Raw genomic sequence first — 27520 nt, 5'->3', positions numbered from 1 at the left:
AGCATCCCTACCCAAAGACCCCAGTGAGTAAGCCATAGGCGACACAATCCTACCTTATCCAATTCTATCTTACCTTACCCATTCCTATCCTACCTTATGCTATTATATCTTATCTTAGCCATTCCTATCCTACCTTATGCTTTTCTATATTATCTAACCCATTCCTATCATTTCTTATGCTATTCTATCTTAGTCGTTCCTATCCTACCTTATCCAATTCTATCTTACCTTACCCATTCCTATCCTACCTAATGCTTTTCTATGTAATCTAACCCATTCCTATCATACCTTATCCTATTCTCTTATCTTAGCCATTCCTATCCTACCTTATGCTTTTCCATATTATCTAACCCATTCCTATCATTCCTTATGCTATTCTATCTTAGCCGTTTCTATCCTACCTCATCCTATTCTATCTTATCTTAGACATTCCTATCCTACCTTATCCTATTGTATCTTAACTTAGCCACTGCTATCCTACCTTATGCTATTCTGCCTTACCCATTCCTATCCTTCCTTATCCTATTGTATCTTACCTTAGCCATTGCTATCCTACCTAATGCTATTCTACCTTACCCATTCCTATCCTACCATGTCCTAATCTATCTTTCCTTAGCCATTTCTAAACTACCTTATGCTATTGTATCATACCTTAGCCATTCAACAACAACAAATAAGAAATTTATTTTTGTTTAGCGCATTATCACAACATTACATCGTCTCAAAGCGCTTTACAGCATCACTACCCAAAGACCCCAGTGAGTAAGCCACAGGCGACACTATCCTACCTTATCCAATTCTATCTTACCTTACCCATTCCTATCCTACCTTATGCTATTATATCTTATCTTAGCCATTCCTATCCTACCTTATCCTATTCTATCGTATCTTACCCATTCCTATCCTACCTTATCCTATTATATCTTATCTTAGCCATTCCTATCCTACCTTATCCTATTATATCTTATCTTAGCCATTCCTATCCTACCTAATGCTTTTCTATGTAATCTAACCCATTCCTATCATTTCTTATGCTATTCTATCTTAGTCGTTCCTATCCTACCTTATCCAATTCTATCTTACCTTACCCATTACTATCCTACCTTATCCTATTCTATCGTATCTTACCCATTCCTATCCTACCTTATCCTATTATATCTTATCTTAGCCATTCCTATCCTACCTAATGCTTTTCTATGTAATCTAACCCATTCCTATCATACCTTATCCTATTCTCTTAACTTAGCCATTCCTATCCTACCTTATCCTATTGTATCTTATCTTAGCCATTCCTATCCTACCTTATGCTTTTCTATGTAATCTAACCCATTCCTATCATACCTTATCCTATTCTCTTAACTTAGCCGTTCCTATCCTACCTCATCCTATTCTATCTTATCTTAGACATTCCTATCCTACCTTATCCTATTGTATCTTACCTTAGCCATTGCTATCCTACCTAATGCTATTCTACCTTACCCATTCCTATCCTACCATGTCCTAATCAATCTTTCCTTAGCCATTTCTAAACTACCTTATGCTATTGTATCATACCTTAGCCATTCAACAACAACAAATAAGAAATTTATTTTTGTTTAGCGCATTATCACAACATTACATCGTCTCAAAGCGCTTTACAGCATCACTACCCAAAGACCCCAGTGAGTAAGCCACAGGCGACACTATCCTACCTTATCCGATTCTATCTTACCTTACCCATTCCTATCCTACCTTATCCTATTCTATCGTATCTTAGCCATTCCTATCCTACCTTCTGCTATTATACCTTACCCATTCCTATCATACCTTATCCTATTCTCTTAACGTAGCCATTCCTATCCTACCCTGTCCTAATCTATCTTTCCTTAGCCATTTCTAAACTACCTTATGCTATTGTATCATACCTTAGCCATTCAACAACAACAAATAAGAAATTTATTTTTCTTTAGCGCATGATCACAACATTACATCGTCTCAAAGCGCTTTACAGCATCCCTACCCAAAGACCCCAGTGAGTAAGCCATAGGCGATACTATCCTACCTTATCCAATTCTATCTTACCTTACCCATTCCTGTCCTACCTTATCCTATTCTATCTTACCTGAGCCATTCCTATCCTACCTTATCCTATTCTATCGTATCTTAGCCATTCCAATCCTACCTTCTGCTATTCTACCTTACCCATTCCTATCATACCTTATCCTATTCTATCTTACCTGAGCCATTCCTATCCTACCTTATCCAATTCTATCGTATCTTAGCCATTCCAATCCTACCTTCTGCTATTCTACCTTACCCATTCCTATCATACCTTATCCTATTCTATCTTACCTGAGCCATTCCTATCCTACCTTATCCTATTCTATCGTATCTTAGCCATTCCAATCCTACCTTCTGCTATTCTACCTTACCCATTCCTATCATACCTTATCCAATTCTATCTTACCTTACCCATTCCTATCCTACCTTATCCTATTCTATCGTATCTTAGCCATTCCTATCCTACCTTCTGCTATTATATCTAACCCATTCCTATCATTCCTTATGCTATTCTATCTTAGCCGTTCCTATCCTACCTCAACCTATTCTATCTTACCTTAGACATTCCTATCCTACCTTATCCTATTCTATCTTAACTTAGCCACTGCTATCCTACCTTATGCTATTCTGCCTTACCCATTCCTATCCTACCTTATCCTATTGTATCTTACCTTAGCCATTGCTATCCTACCTAATGCTATTCTACCTTACCCATTCCTATCCTACCCTGTCCTAATCTATCTTTCCTTAGCCATATCAAAACTAACTTATGCTATTGTATCATACCTTAGCCATTCAACAACAACAAATATGAAATTTATTTTTGTTTAGTGCATTATCACAACATTACATCGTCTCAAAGCGCTTTACAGCATCCCTACCCAAAGACCCCAGTGAGTAAGCCATAGGCGATACTATCCTACCTTATCCAATTCTATTTTACCTTACCCATTCCTATCCTTCCTTATCCTATTGTATCTTGCCTTAGCCATTGCTATCCTACCTAATGCAATTCTACCTTACCCATTCATATCCTACCCTGTCCTAATCTATCTTTCCTTAGCCATATCTAAATTACCTTATGCTATTGTATCATACCTTAGCCATTCAACAACAACAAATAAGAAATTTATTTTTCTTTAGCGCATTATCACAACATTACATCGTCTCAAAGCGCTTTACAGCATTCCCACCCTAAGACCCTAGTGAGTAAGCCATAGGCGACACTATCCTACCTTATCCAATTCTATCTTACCTTACCAATTCCTATCCTACCTTATCCTATTATATCTTATCTTAGCCATTCCTATCCTACCTTATGCTTTTCTATCTTATCTTAGCCATTCCTATCTTACCTTATCCAATTCTATCTTACCTTACCCATTCCTATCCTACCTAATGCTATTCTATCTTACCTTAGCCATTCCTATCCTACCTTATCCTATTATATCTTATCTTAGCCATTCCAATCCTACCTTATGCTTTTCTATATTATCTAACTCATTCCTATCATTCCTAATGCTATTCTATCTTAGCCGTTCCAATCCTACCTTATCGTATTGTTTCTTACCTCAGCCATTACTATCCTACCTCTTGCTATTCTATCTTATCGTAGCCATTACTATCTTACCTAATCCAATTATATCTTACCTTATCGTATTCTATCTTACCTCACCCATTCCTATCCTACCTAATGCTATTCTATCTTACCTTAGCCATTCCTATCCTACCTTATCCTATTATATCTTATCTTAGCCATTCCTATCCTACCTTATGCTTTCCTATATTACCCAACCAATTCCAATCATTCCTTATGCTATTCTATCTTAGTCGTTCCTATCCTACCTTATCCTATTGTATCTTACCTTAGCCATTGCTATCCTACCTAATGCAATTCTACCTTACCCATTCATATCCTACCATGTCCTAGTCTATCTTTCCTTAGCCATATCTAAACTACCTTATGCTATTGTATCATACCTTAGCCATTCAACAACAACAAATAAGAAATTTATTTTTCTTTAGCGCATTATCACAACATTACATCATCTCAAAGCGCTTTACAGCATCCCTACCCAAAGACCCCAGTGAGTAAGCCATAGGCGACACTATCCTACCTTATCCAATTCTATCTTACCTTACCCATTCCTATCCTACCTTATCCTATTCTATCTTACCTGAGCCATTCCTATCCTACCTTATTCTATTATATCGTATCTTAGCCATTCCTATCCTACCTTCTGCTATTATACCTTACCCATTCCTATCATACCTTATCCTATTCTCTTAACTTAGCCATTCCTATCCTACCTTATGCTTTTCAATATAATCTAACCCATTCCTATCATTCCTTATGCTATTCTATCTTAGCCGTTCCTATCCTACCTCATCCTATTCTATCTTACCTTAGACATTCCTATCCTACCTTATGCTTTTCTATCTTATCTTAGCCATTCCTATCTTACCTTATCCAATTCTATCTTACCTCACCCATTCCTATCCTACCTAATGCTATTCTATCTTACCTTAGCCATTCCTATCCTACCTTATCCTATTATATCTTATCTTAGCCATTCCCATCCTACCTTATGCTTTTCTATATTATCTAACTCATTCCTATAATTCCTTATGCTATTCTATCTTAGCCGTTCCTATCCTACCTTATCCAATTCTATCTTACATTATCCAATTCTATCTTACCTCACCCATTCCTATCTTACCTTATCCAATTATATCTTACCTCACCCATTCCTATCCTACCTAATGCTATTCTATCTTACCTTAGCCATTCCGATCCTACCTTATGCTTTTCTATATTATCTAACCCATTCCTATCATTCCTTATGCTTTTCTATCTTAGCCGTTCCTATCCTACCTCATCCTATTGTATCTTACCTTAGACATTCCTATCCTACCTCATCCTATTCTATCTTAACTTATCCACTGCTATCCTGCCTTATGCTATTCTGCTTTACCCATTCCTATCCTACCTTATCCTATTGTATCTTACCTTAGACATTCCTATCCTACCTCATCCTATTCTATCTTAACATATCCACTGCTATCCTGCCTTATGCTATTCTGCCTTACCCATTCCAATCCTACCTTATTCTATTCTATCGTATCTTAGCCATTCCTATCCTACCTTCTGCTATTATACCTTACCCATTCCTATCATACCTTATCTTATTCTCTTAACTTAGCCATTCCTATCCTACCTTATGCTTTTCAATATTATCTAACCCATTCCTATCATTCCTTATGCTATTCTATCTTAGCCGTTCCTATCCTACCTCATCCTATTCTATCTTACCTTATACATTCCTATCCTACCTTATCCTATTCTATCTTAACTTAGCCACTGCTATCCTACCTTATGCTATTCTGCCTTACCCATTCCTATCCGACCTTATCCTATTGTATCTTGCCTTAGCCATTGCTATCCTACCTAATGCAATTCTACCTTACCCATTCATATCCTACCCTGTCCTAATCTATCTTTCCTTAGCCATATCTAAACTACCTTATGCTATTGTATCATACCTTAGCCATTCAACAACAACAAATAAGAAATTTATTTTTCTTTAGCGCATTATCACAACATTACATCGTCTCAAAGCGCTTTACAGCATTCCTACCCAAAGACGCCAGTGAGTAAGCCATAGGCGACACTATCCTACCTTATCCAATTCTATCTTACCTTACCAATTCCTATCCTACCTTATGCTTTTCTATGTTATCTAACCCGTTCCTATCCTACCTTATCCTATTCTATCTTACCTTACCCATTCCTATCATACCTAATGCTATTCTATCTTACCTTAGCCATTCCTATCCTACCTTATCCTATTATATCTTATCTTAGCCATTCCTATCCTACCTTATGCTTTTCTATATTATCTAACTCATTCCTATCATTCCTTATGCTATTCAATCTTAGCCGTTCCTATCCTACCTTATCCAATTCTATCTTACCTCACCCATTCCTATCTTACCTTATCCAATTATATCTTACCTCACCCATTCCTATCCTACCTTATCCTATTGTATCTTACCTTAGCCATTGCTATCCTACCTAATGCTATTCTACCTTAACCATTCCTATCCTACCCTGTCCTAATCTATCTTTCCTTAGCCATATCAAAACTAAGTTATGCTATTGTATCATACCTTAGCCATTCAACAACAACAAATATGAAATTTATTTTTGTTTAGTGCATTATCACAACATTACATCGTCTCAAAGCGCTTTACAGCATCCCTACCCAAAGACCCCAGTGAGTAAGCCATAGGCGACACAATTCTACCTTATCCAATTCTATCTTACCTTACCTATTCCTATCCTACCTTATCCAATTCTTTCTTACCTTATCCTATTCTATCTTACCTCACCCATTCCTATCTTACCTTATCCAATTATATCTTACCTCACCCATTCCTATCCTACCTAATGCTATTCTATCTTACCTTAGCCATTCCTATCCTACCTTATGCTCTTCTATATTATCTAACCCATTCCTATCATTCCTAATGCTTTTCTATCTTAGCCGTTCCTATCCTACCTCATCCTATTCTATCTTAACTTATCCACTGCTATCCTGCCTTATGCTATTCTGCTTTACCCATTCCTATCCTACCTTATCGTATTGTATCTTACCTTAGACATTCCTATCCTACCTCATCCTATTCTATCTTAACTTATCCACTGCTATCCTGCCTTATGCTATTCTGCCTTACCCATTCCTATCCTACCTTATCCTATTGTATCTTACCTTAGCCATTGCTATCCTACCTAACGCTATTCTACCTTACCCATTCCTATCCTACCCTGTCCTAATCTATCTTTCCTTAGCCATTTCTAAACTACCTTATGCTATTGTATCATACCTTAGCCATTCAACAACAACAAATAAGAAATTTATTTTTCTTTAGCGCATTATCACAACATTACATCATCTCAAAGCGCTTTACAGCATCCCTACCCAAAGACCCCAGTGAGTAAGCCATAGGCGACACTATCCTACCTTATCCTATTCTATCTTACCTGAGCCATTCCTATCCTACCTTATCCTATTATATCTTATCTTAGCCATTCCTATCCTACCTTATGCTTTTCCATATTATCTAACCCATTCCTATCCTACCTCATCCTATTCTATTGTAACCTTGCAATACGAGGTCACTAGGTGTAGACAGAAGACCAGACTACGCCACCTAAGGCCCTGCCCCTTAAGATGTATGATTACTGTTATCCTCTGGATTCCCACAGGCACAGTTACGTCGCAAAAATGGCACTGGAGACTGGTATCCCAGTACTGGGCAATATTTATTAACACAAAACCTTTAAAAGAATATAAATAAATTCAAATATCAAAACATGGCTAAAACCACAGGTCAAAAGCCAGGACGCAGGTTCAGTTACAAACCCCAGAGTACTGGTAGTCCAATTCTATATGCAGACCGAAGCCAATATGTAAGCCAGTGAGAGTGGTTACCTGGAGGAAAAAGGAAGGGAGTCCAACACAGCAAACCACAACATAGGGTGAGTGCTCATTGATTCACACCTTGATCACTCCATGCAGTGAAGGAAAGGCCACACCACACACACCCAAGACACCAGCACCACGTTCTCTGGCTCTATAGATGGAAAGAGGATAAAGGATAAATATCCTCAGGACTCACACCAATTAGACCAGCCAGTATTCAAAGGCCAAAATTAGTAATTGCCATTCACTTGTCCACAACAACCACAAACAAAATATAACAAACCACTACATCACCTTATGACAAACAGAGAAGGAAACAAAAAAGTAAAAGAAATATATAGACAAAACAGTAATGGCAACTACTGCAGGCATATACAAACAATTCATACCATAGCCATGATACTCATGAACTCATGACACCCCTTCCACCTGGCAACAAGTCTAAAAGGAACTGCTTGTTATTACAAAGAAAACTCACGTCTCCTCTGCCGCCACACCATCCACACATCATAACTTAATATCTTGCACTGCAGCCCGACACAGGAGAACCAGCAACTCACAACGATCCCCGTCAATTAAAGAAATACCAAAGGATCACGGACCATGCCCCCTACCACCGGCTTCCCACAGCTTTTATCCTCACCGATGCCAGCCAGTATAATCTCAAGAGCAGAAACAGCTGCGCAATGTCAGAAACTTGATTACGGAGGCTACCCTGGTAACTGCGTAAACAATATAGCTACAAAACGTAGCCCTGCACAATACAGAAAGCTTGGACTTGCGGAACGCTGCCATAGTAACCCTATAAACCAGTCGTAACCCACATCACTCACTGATTACACTATGTTATCTTAGCCGTTCCTATCCTACCTTATCCTATTCCATCTTATCTTAGACGTTCCTATCCTACCTTATCCTATTCTATCTTATCTTAGACGTTCCTATCCTACCTTATCCTATTTTATCTCATCCTATCCTATCCTACGATAAAATAGGATAAGATAAGATAAGAACATAAGAAATTTACAAACGAGAGGGGGCCATTCGGCCCATCAAGCTCATTTGGGGCAAACTTAACTAATAGCTCAGAGTTGTTAAAATCTTATCTAGCTCTGATTTAAAGGAACCCAGGGTTTTAGCTTCCGCTACACTAGCAGGAAGACTATTCCATACTCTACACGCTGTGTAAAGAAGTGCTTCCTCAAATTTGTGTTAAAATGTTCTCCCGCTAATTTCCACTTATGGCCACGAGTTCTAGTATTTAAACTAATACTGAAATAGCCATTTGGCTGAACAGCATCCAGACCCATTAGAATCTTATAGACCTGGATCATGTCCCCCCTTAGTCTCCTTTGCTCAAGGCTAAACAAATTCAGCTCAGCTAACTTCTCCTCATAAGACATTCCTCTAAGATCATGAATCATTCTCGTAGCCCTCCGTTGCACCTTTTCTAAGGCAGCAATGTCCTTCTTAAGGTATGGTGACCAAACCTGCACACAATATTCTAGGTGGGGTCTTACCAAAGGAATTACATAAATGTAACATCACCTCCCTTGACTTAAACTCCTCACACCTAGAGATATAGCCCAACATTCTATTGGCCTTTTTTATTGCTTCCCCACAATGGCGAGAGTGGGACATGGAAGCATCAACATTCACACCAAGATCTTTCTAATATAAGAGCTTTACAATATGTAACCTTTCTTTCTTACCTGGGGAGGAGGATAATTGGTAAAACAAGTCCACCCAAAAACTTATTTCCTTATTTATTTTGACCTGTAACCATTTACCTAATTAATAATATAACAATACACTATTTCCTCTCTAAGGCTCAGCCTGGTTCCGTCTCTATATAATCATTTCCAAACCCCTTTCCATCAATTTTGTGTCTTTTCTTTTCTTATCTGGAATCCAACGGCGGGTGCTCGGCTCCGGTGCAGATCCTGGCAGGGTGCGTGTGACCGTATTCTTCCCCTGACCGTTTTCCTCTCCGAGTAGTGGTATGCGATACCACAAGATTTGGTATCGATCCGATACCAAGTAAATACAGGACAAGTATCGCCGATACCCATATAAATACTTTTTAATAATTAAGGTGGATGCATCATCAAATTGCTAAAGCTGAATTAGTTTTCATTACCTTTAAGTGTTTTTCTGACATTTTTATTAATTAGTAAAACCCAGGTGTCACGACCGCTGATAGCACGCCGGGAAGGAAGGCACGGGAGTCCAGGATACGGGGAAAACTCGGGGTTTAATGAGGGTAAGATAAAATCCAGAGCACAAACAGCCATCAGCAACTAGGAGATGTTAATGACAGAACTAGGGAAACAAACTGGAACGTGGACTGAAATACACAGGATCAATTAGAAATAACAGGAAACAGCTGGTGACACCAGGATTTCACATGAGGTTAAGAGGGGGGCGTGGCACACAAGAGGATCGGACGAGCAGGGCGTGACACCAGGACAGAATTTTGGTATAGTTAAGAAGTAAATAAATACTTTATTATAAAACATAAGTAACACAAAATGTATTTTTCTTAAATAAAGTGCACAAAATTAGAGAACCGGCTTTATTTACATAAAAAATTATTAGTGAAAATACAAAAAACAAAGTACAATAAAAAATACAATAAAGTTTAAACACATTCAAAGAAATAACAAAAAATGTTAATTATAGTCAATCAAATCTGAGCTATATTCAGTATATTTCTTTCAATTCCAGTAAATGTATTCATTTTATAACATGTGGCAATATTGTATCAAATAACACGTTAATTTTGATTAATCAATCACAGAAGAAGTAATGAGTTAAAAAATAACTTTGATTAACCGCATTCCATGATTCTGGTCACGGTGACTGAAAAATGATCACGTAAACCCAAACCATTTACCTATTTGAACCTGATGCTAACACTAGCATCCATGATAAAAAGGTCTTAGCATAATTTATACATTTTCAGTTTTAACCACTTGCACTTTGAAAATTTAATATTAACTAATGCTGAAGATAACTAAAATATTACTGGCACCACTATACCCTACCTGGATATTCTCTGCCAAATTGAAAGGCTTCTGCCAGTGCGTGCGCGCGCGTGCGTAAGTGAGCCTGTTTGCTTGCCTTACACCGCTGAGTAACGTGACGGTAATGTTGGTATCAAATTACAAGACTGAGGAGGAGGAGCAAAGCCTGTCGCGTACTTATTTTATCAATTATGTCATAACGACAATATCCTCGATATAATTTGCTTTCAGGGTTTCACACACTATCACAGCCTTAACCTGGACTGCGAACATCTAAAAGAAAAATATGGGAAAAATAAAACATATTCCTTTTTTCCCTTTTACACATAACGAATTCATATTACAACAACATGTACATATCGATGACACATTATAACATCCAAGGTTTACGTAATCTCAATGGGCAAATGAAGCATTATTTAAACCCCCGGTTGGTTTTTTCCTTTACTTTTTATATCCCGCCATAGCACAATGAACATTTTCCCTTAACTCAGTCCCGTAACACTCACCGAAAAACTAAAGGACAGCTCTTCCCCCCCCCCCAAATTACTTTTAACTTAACAAAAGCTAAAATTAAACCAGCTGCTCGCTTGGTAGCTCCACCATGCCGGCCCGTCTTATTCCACTTTCCGTGCGCTTCTCTCCTTCTTTCTATATATTTTTCTTTAAGAGCTCTGCTAAACTGCCACACTCCTAATCCAGGTCTTTACCTTCGGCATGTAACACACCCTCCGCGCAGAACAGGGCTTGTCCGTCTCAACCGTCTTCTTCATCACATCTTTCACCATGCTGACTTTCTTCACCTTCTCCATGCTGTTATTTTCCACGGCCTCATTTTTTTTCTAAATGTGTGTCAGATTCCTTAGCTGTTATTTTAACTGTAAAGGTAATTTTAATTTTGACTACTTTCATTTCTTTGTTCTCCATTTTTAATATAGCAAGTCTCTTCAAAATGCAGCCACTCGCCAAGATGCTCGAAAGAAGTTTGAGAAAAGAAGTACATGTGATTCAAAAGTAATCAAGCTGTTGCCACGGACGCCCATTCGTACCATAACAAACAATACGATCCTATATATGCAGGTCGTCGGCGACTTTCGGCTGCGATCGGCTCCGACTGATCGGTCGTAGGTCCGATTCGGCCGTAAGCAGGTTGCCAACTCTGACGCATCTGGAGGGAGACTCAGGCTTTCTGACTCAAACGCTCACAGCAATAAATCTTATGGCGAATCTCTATTCATCCATTTTAAATCCAAAATTGGCTACATCAAAAGCGTTGGGGCAGTTTGCAAACCCTAAATACTATTTACAAGGTAATAAAACTGTTAGGTACATGTAGCCTAAGTACATGTGTAAATCTCACGCCAACCAGCTGACCAAAGTTGGCAACCCTGCGTAAGTCAGCCCTTTATTTTATATGCAAAAATGATGACACATTATAACATCCAAGGTTTACGTAATCTCAATGGGCAAATGAAGCATATTATTTAAATCCCCGGTTGGTTTTTTCCTTTACTTTTTATATCCCGCCATAGCACAATGAACATTTTCCCTTAACTCAGTGCCGTAACACTCACCGAAAAACTAAAGGACAATTCTTTTTTTTTCCAAATTACTTTTAACTTAACAGAAGCTCAAATTAAACCAGCTGCTCGCTTGGTAGCTCCACCATGCCGGCCCGTCTTATTCCACTTTCCGTGCGCTTCTCTCCTTCTTTCTATATATTTTTCTTTAAGAGCTCTGCTAAACTGCCACACTCCTAATCCAGGTCTTTACCTTCGGCATGTAACACACCCTCCGCGTAGAACAGGGCTTGTCCGTCTCAACCGTCTTCTTCATCACATCTTTCACCATGCTGACTTTCTCCACCTTCTCCCTGCTGTTCTTTTCCATGGCCTCATTTTTTTCTAAATGGGTGTCAGATTCCTTAGCTGTTATTTTAACTGTAATGGTAATTTCTTTGCTCTCCATTTTTAATATAGTAAGTTTCTTCAAAATGCAGCCACTCGCCAAGATGCTCGAAAGAAGTTTGAGAAAAGAAGTACATGTGATTCAAAAGTAATCAAGCTGTTGCCACGGACGCCCATTCGTACCATACCAAACAATACGATCCTATGTAGGTCGTCGGCGACTTTCGGCTGCGATCGGCTCCGACTGACCGGTCGTAGGTCCGATTCGGCCGTATGCAGGTTGCCAACTCTGACGCATCTGGAGCGAGACTCAGGCTTTCAGACTCAAACGCTCACAGCAATAAATCTTATGGCGAATCTCTATTCATCCATTTTAAACCCAAAATTGACTACATCAAAAGCGTTGGGGCAGTGTGCAAACCCTAAATACTATTTACAAGGTAATAAAACTGTTAGGTACATGTAGCCTAAGTACGTGTGTAAATCTCACGCCAACCAGCTGACCAAAGTTGGCAACCCTGCGTAAGTCAGCCCTTTATTTTATATGCAAAAATGATCATATGCAGGGGGCACATAGCTGGTATGCAAGTACTCATTCGCTGTCTAAAGCGATACGCGCTGCAATGTCATGTAGCAGCGCAAATGCGTATTTATTTCATGTGCATTCGCGCTGTTATGACAAGAATGAAATCACTGTGCATTCTAGCCCTTTATTTTATATGCAAAAATGATCATATGCAGGGGGCACATAGCTGGTATGCAAGTACTCATTCGCTGTCTAAAGCGATACGCGCTGCAATGTCATTTAGCAGCGTAAATGCGTATTTATTTCATGTGCATTCGCGCTGTTATGACAAGAATGAAATCACTGTGCATTCTAGCCTTCATGTCGCGAAAGAAATACAAATTAGCCACATAAATATTAAAATGCAACGGTAATTTTTTGTCATAACAGCGTGAATGCACATAAAATAAATACGTAGCTATTTGCGCTGCGCTACAACAAGGAATTGCCGCGCGTGTCCTGGGAATGCGCACTTGCGTACCATGCAGTTATGTGCGCTCCTGATCGTATGTATGTAGGCCTATATCGTACAATAAATATATTTAAGCCGTATTGTTTGGTGTTTTTTAATTTTTTAATCATAATTTTCTTCGTTCATTCCTGCCGACAGTTTGCAGACATACGCATTCCACACGAGGTTAACGAGGGGGCGTGGCACACGGGAGGCGCGGACGAGCGGGGCATGATAATTGTAAGATAGACCACCTTCAATTGCTGGACTGTCACTCAGTACCGGAAGGCGAACCACAGTTTTGCATACAAAGGTCGGATCGAGTCAGTGGACCTGCAGCAGCATACCTGTAAGTTTACATAACTGCAAGCTGCCTGTAAACCCTGCTGACTAGTTTGTACAAAAAATTAGTCTATGACAAGTTACTGGTGATTTTATATGACTGGTATCAGAATGACATTATTAGGTATACAATGCATTGTATATGGAAAAAAGTTAAGTCGAAATCACATAAAAACCAGACGTGCTGGAGCAAAACTAAATACACTAAAAATGTTTGTTTATGAAGGGTGTTTGAAAAATGTCATTTGATATTATTCACCAAATTTGATATCGGCTAGTGTAATTTATGTTGAACTTTAATTGTAAATCGTGACAAAACCAGACGTGTGGCGGCAAATTGGAAGCCATATTCTGAAACTACATGAAAAACTGTAGAACATGCACTTGTTGTCGTTAAATCACCTAACAAAAATTTTTTAAATGTCGGCTGGTATATTATATATCTATGTTATATCTTTATTTAGGCCATAATATGTGCTCTTGATGTGTTGTTTTTCAGTGAGCTGGAGGGACTTGCCCAAAGTTCAGGAGGTATTTTTGTCCATTCTTTTAGTTCAGCCATGTTCTTAGAATGTCTTTGGGAATGATGTTCCATAGCAGCTGTATTGGTTAAGGTAATTATACTTTTGAAATGTTGATGAACTTGGGAATTGCTTTTTTACACGGTGATGAAGTTGTCTAGTACCTGAGACATCAAAGCAGACATAAATCATGATGCTCCACCAACAGAACTTCAAAATAGAGCAGATCCTTTAATTGTGCCCTTTCGGTGCCATACAGTACTGTTTTTGCACAATTAATTATGTTTCAGCAGTCCACAAACCATTCTCCCTGTAGCATTGTGGAATGTCAAGGTGGTCTTTGGTAAATTTTTGACGCACAGCATGCTTTTTTTGGAAAGCAGTTCACTTGCTTTTGCCACTAGCATTGTCAATTTTTTAATTCAGAGACTCAGAACACTGTGTTTGTCTATGCTGATGACTTAGATGAAGATAAGATCACATTTTATGACCAAATACAGAAAACCAGAATTCCAAAAGTTTCAAATGGCACTGTATAAGCCTACATATTTTCTAAGTAGAAATGTTGGTAACAGCTAAACAAACAAAAGTTTTGCATTTCATAACTACAGCACTCTTAATTTGTAGAAATAAAATGTACAATTATCTTCAATATCACACTATAAGAATTTTGTGTTTGGGCATAATCTGTAGACAAGGGACATTGTGTCTCAACGAAAGACAGCAGCTTTGAGAGGCCTGCCCATCTACACCCTAAAGTGTTTGGTAAGTGATGGTGCTTGTGTTTAGTAGATATGCAAAATGTAACACTGGTTTTACCAGTGAGGGTATGATTTCATAGCTTATGCTTATTTTTTGCATAATACACTTTGCGGAACACATCCCCAGGTGTTTCAAGGATGTTCATTTAAAATGCTCAAAAGCTCTTTCCATGGAGTCCACAAAGCCGCTCTGCACCCCGCCTTTGGAATTCCCTCCCATCTCATCTTAGAAACATGGACTCATTTTCTCATTTCAAATCTGGACTCAAAACCTATCTGTTCAAGCGAGCCTATTCATTGTAAAATCCATTTATTTGTCATTTATATTTTATTTTTTTTGCATTTTATCCTTTGTAGTGTGTATAAATTTTATGTATGCCTGTACGGTGACCTTGAGTGTCAGAAAGGCGCCTTTTAAATAAAATGTATTATTATTATAATTATTATTGCAGTTCATTGGTCCAGATAGGTTTGGTGAAAGGATTGGAATTTACTACTTCTGGTAACTGGTATGCTAATTGCTAATGGCAGTTATGTTATAGTCTCTGTCTTCTTTGGATTGTGACAGTGCGAAATGTACAGGGTTGCATGTACTTCTGCACAAACTTCTGCACCATTCCTATCCCCATGTTGTCTGCTTCTTCCTGCATGAATGCTGTCCAACCACAAATACAATTTCAATAACATTAATTCAGATACTCTACTGGATTACTTTTTGCTCTCATCTATCTTTTTCTCCAGAAACAGCCCCAAGCTGAATGGAAAAATCAGTAGCACTAATGATGAAGGTAGAATATCAGTGTAATGAATTGTTTTCCTTTGTATTTAATCTTGTCTCTGATTTCCTTAGGACACTGACCCAGAGGATGCAGTGGTCCAAGGTTTGCCTGTTGGCATTCTGACTGTCTATGAAGGTGATGATTCCACCACATCAACTGTGCGAGACGTAGCTGTTGTGTTGGAAGGATCCATCATTCTGCACAACCTACCTGACCTCTCAACTGCCTTTGCATACCTCTTTGGTCTTTTGTATGCCATGAACATTGCATATCCAAAAACGATGAAATATACCTTTGAAGCAATTCAGACCATCTTTTTGGAGCTTGGGTCTCGATGCTCACAGCGCATCAGGGCTCTGAAAACAAAGCTTTTGCAGTAAATGTTTGTAGACATGTTTTAACCTTTTTCATTTCTGCATTGTGCAGTCCCATTTCTCAGCTTTATCAGTTGCCAGTTTAAAACAGGTGCATATATATGAGCAGTCCATGTTCATTGATGCTCAGGTAAAGGTTACATTTCTACCAAGTACACTTGCACATAGTGATTTTAAGTTCCCGCTTTTTTTTTAGATTGTAAAAACCTGGGATTGAGATGCCACACAAAGCACTTTATTAATTAAAATCCCCCCCTTGTGCAAGTGGTTAAGGCTTGGAAAATATAACAGACAAAAATCTGTATAATTTAAATATTAAAACAGTTTGACAATTGATAATCACACAAAGCTGACCACATCACCAACTGTGAAATGTCTGGTGTTGGAAGGGGATGGTGTTTGTGGAAAGTGTGTTTGTGGAAGTGCAAGGTTTTTTTGTGCAAGTTGCTGGTTCAGCTTCAATGCTTGTTTCTGCTCAGTGTCAAGTGTTTCAAAACACCAGGGTTTCAGCTGACATTGATTTGTGCAGTCATTCTTTACACTGTAAATTTACATTTAAATGCAATTACATCTAACAATTTGCATAATTTAGGGTACAAAAAAATTTGTTGAAGGTAGAACTACATGAGATTAAAGCAAGCATTTCTTTGTTATTGTGTTAAGAATATCATCATAAGCTAAACAAAAAGCTCCAAGTTGGCTGAACTTCGCTTTTAAACATGTTTAAATTTGAAAACCTTTGTAAAGTCAACAACGGTACACACAAGCTGAGAAAACTCAAAAATCTCTTGCATCATATTGCCTAGATAATTTGAGTTTTCTCAACATTTTCTTTTTTTACAATGTAGGGTGATTTTTTTTTTTAAATCGTGTGCACACAAAATAATTTACTCTGTGTTTGAGGCCGACAGTAATATGAAAACTACGTCTACCAAAACTATGTCTTGGCGTCTAAACAAAACGAACTGGAAAAACATTCATTTACAGTCAACAAACAACACCATGAGCTCATTTTCCTGCAATATACTGCAAACTCTTTGGCATTAAGGCTGAATTTTACAGTCCGTGTATATGGTCGCGTCAGAGGTGAAGCGACATGAAAACTTTTTTTTCGGTCACTATCGGTAATCATAATAATACACTATAATAAACAGGTACAGTAAATGTAATAAATAGGTGTCAGTAATAACAAAAAATGTTAGTGGAACTCGGTGAGGCGAACAAATCAGCAAACCGATTAAAGTGGCAAACATAATCTGTATTAACGCAACCGAACAAAATATCAGTGTCAATATTAGTATGCACAACCCCATATTCCATCAATTTCCGAATCATATTCGAACAATTCATCAAAGGTACTATATAATAACTTATATAACTTGGTCCCAAATTATTGCGCGCAGGCTATATTTTGTGCATCTTTAATATTGTTGACAATGATGCTTGGTTTGGTTGCGTCAAGACATACTATGTTTGTCACTTTACTCGGTTTGTTGATTTGTTCGCCTCACCGAGTTCCCCTACCATTTTTTTGTCATTACTGACGCCTATTTATTGTAATTACTGTTTGGTACAAGTCCAAGGATCTGGAACGGATTAAGGACGTATACCGAGGTACCACTGTATTGTTCATGGCGCTTCAGCTCTGTCGCGACCATTCACACGGACTGTATACCTCAGCCTTAATGTCAAAGTAGTGCGTGGCAGCGTTGTATTTACTCCTTCCAGTCATATTAATTGCAAGGCTGTTGTATCCTATTGTACCCTAATGCCAGGTCTAGCAAACGTAGTGCGGTGTGCTGAAATAAACCTCTTACAACATGACAGCTATACGCAGCTAACCTGTTCCTTCTAAATAACTTGTGCGCGCACAGTAAAAAAAAAAAAATTATGGGACTTAAGGGGCATTTGATACGAAAAATATCGAACTTCTTAACTTAAAAGGTAACAAAGTGCAAACAGACCTTTAAAGCATGACATGAAACATGACATAAAATGTCCCAATAGCTCATTCAACCACACAAGTATATATACACTCACCTAAAGGATTATTAGGAACACCTGTTCAATTTCTCATTAATGCAATTATCTAATCAACCAATCATATGGCAGTTGCTTCAATGCATTTAGGGGTGTGGTCTTGGTCAAGACAATCTCCTGAACTCCAAACTGAATGTCAGAATGGGAAAGAAAGGTGATTTAAGCAATTTTGAGCGTGGCATGGTTGTTGGTGCCAGACGGGCCGGTCTGAGTATTTCACAATCTGCTCAGTTACTGGGATTTTCACGCACAACCATTTCTAGGTTTTACAAAGAATGGTGTGCAAAGGGAAAAACATCCAGTATGCAACAGTCCTGTGGGCGAAAATGCCTTGTTGATGCTAGAGGTCAGAGGAGAATGGGCCGACTGATTCAAGCTGATAGAAGAGCAACTTTGACTGAAATAACCACTCGTTACAACCGAGGTATGCAGCAAAGCATTTGTGAAGCCACAACACGCACAACCTTGAGGCGGATGGGCTACAACAGCAGAAGACCCCATGGGTACCACTCATCTCCACTACAAATAGGAAAAAGAGGCTACAATTTGCACGAGCTCACCAAAATTGGACAGTTGAAGACTGGAAAAATGTTGCCTGGTCTGATGAGTCTCGATTTCTGTTGAGACATTCAAATGGTAGAGTCAGAATTTGGCGTAAACAGAATGAGAACATGGATCCATCATGCCTTGTTACCACTGTGCAGGCTGCTGGTGGTGGTGTAATGGTGTGGGGGATGTTTTCTTGGCACACTTTAGGCCCCTTAGTGCCAATTGGGCATCGTTTAAATGCCACGGCCTACCTGAGCATTGTTTCTGACCATGTCCATCCCTTTATGACCACCATGTACCCATCCTCTGATGGCTACTTCCAGCAGGATAATGCACCATGTCACAAAGCTCGAATCATTTCAAATTGGTTTCTTGAACATGACAATGAGTTCACTGTACTACAATGGCCCCCACAGTCACCACATCTCAACCCAATAGAGCATCTTTGGGATGTGGTGGAACGGGAGCTTCGTGCCCTGGATGTGCATCCCACAAATCTCCATCAACTGCAAGATGCTATCCTATCAATATGGGCCAACATTTCTTTCTTTTTTTTGGAACTTTTATTGACAGCAGTCAACGTAAATACAAACAATAACCACAGTCCTGAGATTGGGGCCGAGTTCTCAAATAAAGATATATATGTTTACAATAAAAATCTGAGGAAATTTTTTTTAAATAAATAGACAAACTCCAAGCAAAAATATAAACTTAAAACAGACATAAGTGGCCTATCCAACAAGGCTTTGGACTGGTCTCCATCTTCTTTCAAAGATGTGAGTCTTCAGCTGTAGTTGTGCTGTCAACTGTTCCATTGAATATAACTCTGATTTTTTGTATCCACTGTGAGACCGTGGGTGGTTCCGGTTTCAACCAATAAATTGTTATCATTTTCCTTGCAGCCATTAGTAAAAGATGTAGCAAAGTTTTCTGATCATGGGACAGATAATCCGGGAATTTGTCCAGTAGACACGTTAAAGGGTTCCAGGAAAGATTCACTTTAATGAGCTTTTCTACGAGCCCCTTAACTTCAGTCCAAAAGTGTTGCACAATGGGACAGTCCCAAAATATGTGCGTTTGATTACCCACAAGAGTTTGATTTCTCCAGCACTTATTGCTACCCCAACTCCCGGAGCGGAGAGACTTTAGTGGTGTCCTGAAAAATCGGATTTTAGACTTCCAGTCAAACTCCTTCCACATTTGACTCCCCACCCCCTTATGACAACCAGAACAAACACCTATCCAAGTATCATCATCCAATGTCACATTGAGTTCCATTTCCCATTGTTGTTTTACATGTTGGGTATTATCCGACATATCTATCATCAGTTTGCAGTAAATTAAGGACACTTGTTTTTTCATTACACCATTGTTTTCAATCAGATGAATCAAATGTTTTTCTATGTTTGTTGGTTCTCTTCTGAGCTGATCCCAGTCCTTATGTTTTGTTAAATAGTCCCTTATTTGTAAATATCTGTAATGGTCCCCTGAGGGTAAATTAAAGTTATTTCTTAATTGGGCGAAGGTTTTCATTACATTTCCCTCAAAGAGTTGGTTTACAGTGATAAGCTTTTTCTCCGCCCACTTATCAAAGCCCCTGTCCGTTAGAGATGGAAGAAATTCAATATTCCTGCTTATGGGCATAGCTCGCGAGAGGGCCACCAATCCTCTTAATTGTTTTTGTACCTGGTTCCAGATTTTTAGAGTATTTTTAACCCATAAATTTTCAACCTTCATTTTCTTGACCTCTAGACCAATAAATGGGAGCCACGATAGAGATATTCCAGGCATTGACTCCTCCTCCATGGAGACCCATATTGTTTCTGGATCACGAATGATCCAGGCCACGATTGCTCTTATTTGGGCAGCCCAATAATACATTTTTATGTTAGGCAACCTCAGGCCCCCATTATCCTTATCTGACATCAGAATTTTAAGGCGCACTCTTGGCCTTTTGTTCTGCCAAATAAATTTTGAGATACATTTTTCTAATGATTTGAATGCAGATTGTGGTACAAAAACAGGGAGGTTTTGAAATATGAACAGTAATCTCGGTAGAACATTCATTCTAATACATTCAATTCTTCCTAGGAGAGAAAGTGGAAGTACGTCCCATCTATTCAAATCGGTTTTGATTTCCCTAAATAACTTTTCATGATTAGATGAAAACAACTGAATGGTTTTAGGGGTAATTGTTACTCCCAGATACTTAAACCCCTGTGTGGAATGTCTAAATGAGACCAAATTATCTAACTGTTGATGGCCAGTTCCCAAAAATCATTAATGCTTCAGATTTATTTGTGTTAATCTTATATCCCGATACAGTACTATACTCATTAAGGCTTTGGAGCAGGGCAGGAATGGTGGTAATAGGATTTTCCAAAAATAATAAAATATCATCAGCAAAAAGAGACAACTTATGAGGAGCATTGGTTTCATCTCTTATTCCCTGTATGAGAGGGTTGGATCTAATCAGTTCGGCCAGCGGCTCTATGCTAAGTGCAAATAAAGAGGGGGAAAGGACTTCACCCTGTCTAGTGCCGCGTCCCAGTAAGAAAAAATCAGAGCAGTGGCCATTAACCCTTACTCGTGACCTGGGGTCTTTATAAAATATTTGGATCCATTTAATAAAGGTGTCATTAAAACCCATATGTCTGAGAGTCTGCTGTAGAAAGGCCCAAGATTTCTGGGATTTAAAACCTGAACCAGCAGGGAGCCTATCAACAGCTCCCCTCAAAACACAATTAAAGTCCCCTCCAATCAGAACAATCCCTTCTGCTTTATCTGCTATCAATGATGCCATCTTCTTAAAAAAATCTGGATTGTCCTCGTTTGGAGCATATAAATTAAGCAAAGTTATTTTAATGTCCCCTATACTACCAATTACCATCACATACCTCCCCTCTTTATCACAGAAATTTTTCTCATGAGAAAAATAAATAGATTTATTGAAAAGAATTGTGACACCCCTCTTCCTCCCTTTATGATATGAGGAGCTATATTGCTGGTCAACCCATTCCCTCCTCAGCTTCAAATGCTCCTTTTCTGAAAGATGTGTCTCCTGAAGCATAGCTATAGCACAGTTAAATTTTTTTAATTGGTTGAATACTTTTTTCCTCTTAATGGGGCTACACAGCCCTTTAACATTATAAGTAACACAAATTAGATTGTTCATCTTGTATTATGAACTTATTCATCATGGAGCACAAAGAAACATGTTTTTTACATATTAGCAAGAATTGGTCCATTTTCAATCTCAGGACATGAAGAACATTAACAACATAAAACAACAAGAATGAACAGAACAATGTAGGCTTCCACAAACCAAACTGGATCAGTCAGTTATCAAACAGTCCGTTGCACGCCAAGCCGTGGAAAAATAAAACTCCACTCGCTTTTCCTCCCGCCCCGTCTGGCATTAAAACAGTTTATTATAATTCTCCTAACTAGTAACAATCTCAAACATCAGATGAACTCGGCGAAGTGAAGAAGGATTCAATCCCTGCATATGAACGTGTTTGAGGGCCGCTCCATGCTCTCGTTCCCGCAGTGCTCCATCCGCGTCGGGACAACTCCGCTTCCAGCCGCTGCCTTCCATCCACGCGCACCTTCACCCCCATCTTCTCAAGTACAGGTTGAGCATCTGACACCGTCGGAAAGGTTTTCTCACCGTCTTCTAGGGCCACTCTCAGCTGTGCAGGAAAAATACACCTGGCTCTAATGTTCTTCGTCCTCAGCTGCTTAACTGCGTCACGCACAAGCAATCTTTTCTTCTGCAATTCGGGAGAAAAATCGTGGTCCAAGTATATCTGCCTTTCTTTGTACATTACTTTTTTTTGCTCCCATGCTTTCCTTAGAATAGACTCTTTGGCAGAGTAGTCCAGAAACTTTACAATCAAGGATCGCGGAGCAGCATCTGGATTTTTAGACCTGGCAGTAAGTGCTCTGTGAGCTCTCTCGGTGCTGATGTTCGTCTCTGGGGGTAGTTGAAGGGCAGATTTAAGCAGCTCTTGTACAAAAAGTTTTACATCTTTTCCCTCGCTTCCCTCTGGCACACGGTAGATTCTCAGGTTGTTTCTCCGTAGTCTGTTCTCCATGTCCTCGCAGCGCATAGTCAGATACATATCGCGCTGCAGCAAATGCCGGATGGCCTGCTCATGGCGCTTCACAGTGTCTTCGTTAGCGCTAATGCGGTCCTCCGCCTCCATGACTCTCTTTTCCAAATTTGTCACTTCATCTTTTAGTCCCTTAAAGGCCATTTCTAGTCTCGTTAAGGAGAGCTGAGTTTGTGTGTGTCCCTCTTGATTGTCTTTCCTCATTTTCTCGAGTTCCTCCAATATTCTTGACTCAGAGTCGTGCGTTCTAGCATCTACAGCCGCAGGTGAACACGAGGCTTGTTTCAGAGTCAACTGTTTCAAATTGTCCCCTTTGTCTTTAACTTGGTCCTGTTTTTGCGACCCCTTACCTCTCAGGGATGATGCCATATTGTCTGAGTAAAGTAAAAATTTTGTCGAGTTTTGTGTAGTTTAGTTAGGAAATATATTCGTATATGAACGGAGCTAAATCTTCAAGCTGCTGCTAGCAACATGACGTCACCGGAAGCCCCCAACATTTCTAAAGAATGCTTTCAGCACCTTGTTGAATCAATGCCACGTAGAATTAAGGCAGTTCTGAAGGCGAAAGGGGGTCAAACACCGTATTAGTATGGTGTTCCTAATAATCCTTTAGGTGAGTGTATATGCCCAGGTATCATTCCCATATGGGAAAGACATGGGCCATCTGGACTGGTCCAGCTCACATTTTCCCATGTCGGGCCCATATGGGCAGAATCTGGGCAAACCCATATGGGGCTGAATGATATGGGCCTTTTATGGGCAGGATCTGGGCAAACCCATATGGGTTAAATGTGGGCTGAACGACATGGGTACTATGGAATATTATTTAGCACTTCATAAATATATGGAATATTATTTAGCATTTCATAATGCATAGAGAATGTAATCATTAAGACTCTTTTAAGAAGCTGATGCAAATTGTGTAGAGAGTGGCTTTGTAACCTTGACAGAATGCAGACCAATTACTGCTGTGCACAATGTGATGAAAAACAAGTATAAATGAGCACCTTGTGTGGGCTTAGAAGTTTCTGTATCTGTTAGCCATTTTGTTAGCCTCTAGTGTATGAATATGTACTTTATTAGTGCTGCAGCTTATCACTATGTAGAAGGACAACCACCTGGCCTGACAATCTGCAACAAGCAGAAGCTGCCAAGGTTTGCTACTGAAGGAAGGGATTCGCCTGAGTTCACCAAAGGTTCATTGGCTGGGCATTTAAAAAAACTGAGTAGAGATGATCATGTCACCCTTATGTTCAGCCGAGGCACCAAACAGTAAAAGAGATGATTGACAAACTTATCATATAGGGGTGTGGGTTAAGGGAGAAAACAATGATGGTGAATGGTTGAGGGAATGATTATGCTTAAGTGACGAGGTATTGTTACACAATGAGAAAATTTATAAAAATTGGTGTAAAACAGTAATGGACACATTTTAAATGTCCGGCCTTGGTTGTAACTTCGTTGTTGCATTAAAGACTGAATTTGGATCTACACCAGCGGCTTCTGACTTCTGATTTGGCGGAGAAGGAAAAACCACAACATACATTGGCGTCACGAACAGGATCGGAGAAGAGACCCTGGGAGGCGACCAGCTAGCGGAAGAACCAGAACACACCCATCTGTGCTGAAGGGGACGCCCTAAGGATAAGAAAGGTTTTTCATTATTGCATAAAAAGATAGGAGAATAGAACAGGGAAAAGGAGACGGGGGTGTCTCGGGGGAGCCGCCAGGCAGGACCTCCCGGTAAGGGCACTCGCCGATTAAAAGAACTAAAGTTAAGAGGGCCGCTTGTGTAGTATCCAGTGGGCCCAGTGTGTGTGTGTGATGTGAGAGAAATCCCTAAAGGGAGGGTCACGTGTGGGTATTCCCTCAGAAATAAGCACCCTGAAAGAGAGGACAGTCTAATCTGAGGGTTATACCAGACAGGAAAACAGTTCAAGTGACAGTAGAGTGCAGGAAAGCATTAAAATGCAGGCCCCAGTAAAGGCAGCAGAAACACCAGTACAGCAGTTGGGGAGAGAGCACCCTCTGCTTAAAGCAAGGATAGAAAAGATGTCTAAAAAGTGGGAGAATAGAACAAAGGCCCTGGTAACTAAGTGGCCTAAAGGGGGCACATGGGATGTGGCGGCGTGTGAGGAGATGGAGACTCTGATAAAGTATCATGAGGCTAATAAGAAGACAGAAAGGCGTAAAAAGAAAAGGAGTGAGGAACTGGAGGTTTTGAGGTTATTTAAAGCAAAGGGAGAGGCCTGGAGAAGGGACCAGAACGCGAGGAGAAAGGGACTAAGTGAGAAGAAGGCGTGTGAGAAAGAAGAGATGAGGCAGGAAGAAATATGGCCACCGTCTTATCAAAGTCAGTACCCGTTAGTGGAAGTCCCCCTTCCTTCATACAAGGGTCAGTTTCCAGTAATAGAGGGGAAGGTGGAATTCAGAGGTGAGGTGACACAGAAGGCTCCCAGACAGCAAAAGGTAACTGTGCCAGATCTGGGCCAGATATTGGATAGAATTTGGTGCAGATCCGCAAAACGGGTCTGCGCCGGGGTCTTTCTTTCCAACGGCCCAATACCGGCACGGATTTGGATTGGGGATCAGGAACAGACCTTGCCCAGTACTGGCCCGATATGGTTATTAATGCTATGATATTTGGTGTGGATCTGGCTCAGATCCGTGACTCAAACTTTACATCAGGGGCTCATCTGGCCCTGGTCTGTGATTGGTGATTAATTTTTTCAGCTACACCTGGGCCAGACTGTCACGTTGCGCGGTAGGCGGACGAAACGAGGTTTAATGGGGGTAAACAGTAACAGACAGGGCAACAACACACAACTAACGTCAATGACTGATCTGGGGGATAGTGGGAGACGTGGACTGATATACACAGGACAGGTTGGAATTAACTAGACATAGGTGGGAACAATCAGGAATCGACATGAGGTAATGAGGGGGCGTGGCACACACGAGGATCGTTCGGAGCTGAACGTGACAGAACCCCCCCCCCAAAGGCGCGCACACTGGGGAGGCGACGGACGAGACGAGGGGCAGGAGCTGAAAAACAAAAACAGAACATTAACGGGGGACCGGGAATAAGACAGAGACACAAAACAGGCACAGGGGCAAAAGCCAGGACAAAACCCGACACAAGACAGGAAACGCAGACAGGCAGACAGAGAAGGGAGACACAGAGGAAACACCCACAGGCGATACGAAGGGGCCAGGAGTGAACGGAGGAGGAACAGAGGGACGAGGAGCAGATACCGGCGGGACGAAGGGAGGAGGTGCAGACAGGGGAGACCAGACAGGAACGGACGGGGGACAAAAGGGAACCCGAGGGAGCCCAGACGGGCAACGGGCGGCGGCCGGAGGGGCCGCAGGCGACAGGAAGGAGGGAGCAGGAGGGGACCACGAAGGGAACAAGGAGACAGGGCAAGGGACAGACGAAGGAGACAAGAAGGGAGTCGGAGGGGTCAACGGCAAAGGGAAGGAGAAGGGGGAAGCCGCAGCCAGCGAAGGCGCCACCACAGCGGGCAGAGGTGCCGTCCGCAGAGGCGCCGTCTGCCGACGCGGGACAAGGCCGCGGAGGGGGACCCGCAGGCGACTCCCGACCCGGAGCTGGAGGAACCGCAGACGCGCCCCGAGCCCCAGCCAAAGCGAGTGAGGGCGAGCCAAGGGGCAGGGCGGGTGGGACACCGGCCCGACGTCTATGTCCCCTCCCCTTGCGGGACACTGACAGGCGGCGTCCTGAGGGGTGTCGGCCTCGCTGGGGCAAGGGTGCTGGAGTCACTGGAGCCACAGCGGGTGGAGGCTCGGGCAGAGCCGCGGGCGTGGTGGCAGGCTGCGCGGTGGCAGGCGGTGCAGCCGGAGCCGCGGGCGTGGCGGCAGGCGGCGCAGCTGGAGAGGCAGTTAGGACGGGCTGGACAGGCAGGACGGGCGAGCCGGGCTAGACGGGCAAGACAGAAGAGCCGGGCTAGACGGGCAAGACAGAAGAGCCGGGCTGGACGGGCAAGACAGAAGAGCCGGGCTGGACGGGCGGTGCCACGGGAAGAGCGGCGACCTCAGGCGGTGCCGTGGGAAGAGTGGCGGCCTCAGGCAGTGCCCCGGGCACCTCAGACGTGCGGCCAGCAGGGGACGCCTCGGCTGGCACCTCGGGCGTGCGTCCAGCAGGGGGCGCCTCGGCGGGCACCTCGGGCGTGCGGCCAGCAGGGGGCACCTCGGCGGGCAGAGCGGCGGCCACAGGCAGGGCCGCGGGCCTGAGGCCAGCAGGGGGCGCCACGGCGGGCGCTTCGGGCGTGCGGCCAGCAGGGGGCGCCTCGGCGGGCGCCGCCGACACGTGGCCAGCAGGGGGCGCCTCAGCAGGCACCTCGGGCGTGCGGCCAGCAGGGGGTGCCTCGGCAGGCGGAGGTGGGGCCGTAGCAGGTGGCTCGGGCAGAGCGGCGACGGCAGCAGCAGCAGGCGGTGCTGCGGGCAGAGCGCCGGCAGCAGCAGCAGGCGGTGCCGCGGGCAGAGCGGCGTCCACGGGGGTGCCGGGGTGGCTTCTTCTCTTTTTCCCCTGCGCCTCTTCTTTCGC

At 41.5% G+C, this 27520-nt stretch overlaps 1 protein-coding gene and 1 long non-coding RNA gene across 2 annotated transcripts in view; both read left to right on the top strand.

Annotated features, from left to right (window-relative positions):
* The window catches only part of LOC111836354 (uncharacterized), a 356103-nt gene that overhangs the window by 51448 nt on the left and 277135 nt on the right, over window positions 1–27520 (top strand). The gene's annotated exons all lie outside the window — the stretch shown is intronic.
* Window positions 13544–17398, top strand: LOC140581288 (uncharacterized). The gene is made up of 4 exons (XR_011984346.1): window positions 13544–13824; window positions 14317–14348; window positions 15032–15103; window positions 15950–17398. It is a non-coding gene; the product is annotated as an uncharacterized lncRNA (long non-coding RNA).

Source organism: Paramormyrops kingsleyae, chromosome 20, assembly GCF_048594095.1.
Source record: "Paramormyrops kingsleyae isolate MSU_618 chromosome 20, PKINGS_0.4, whole genome shotgun sequence".
NCBI classification, from domain to species: Eukaryota; Metazoa; Chordata; class Actinopteri; order Osteoglossiformes; family Mormyridae; genus Paramormyrops; species Paramormyrops kingsleyae.
The sequence above is the reverse complement of the archived record's forward strand: the minus strand, read 5'-3'. Positions and strand labels throughout refer to the sequence as shown.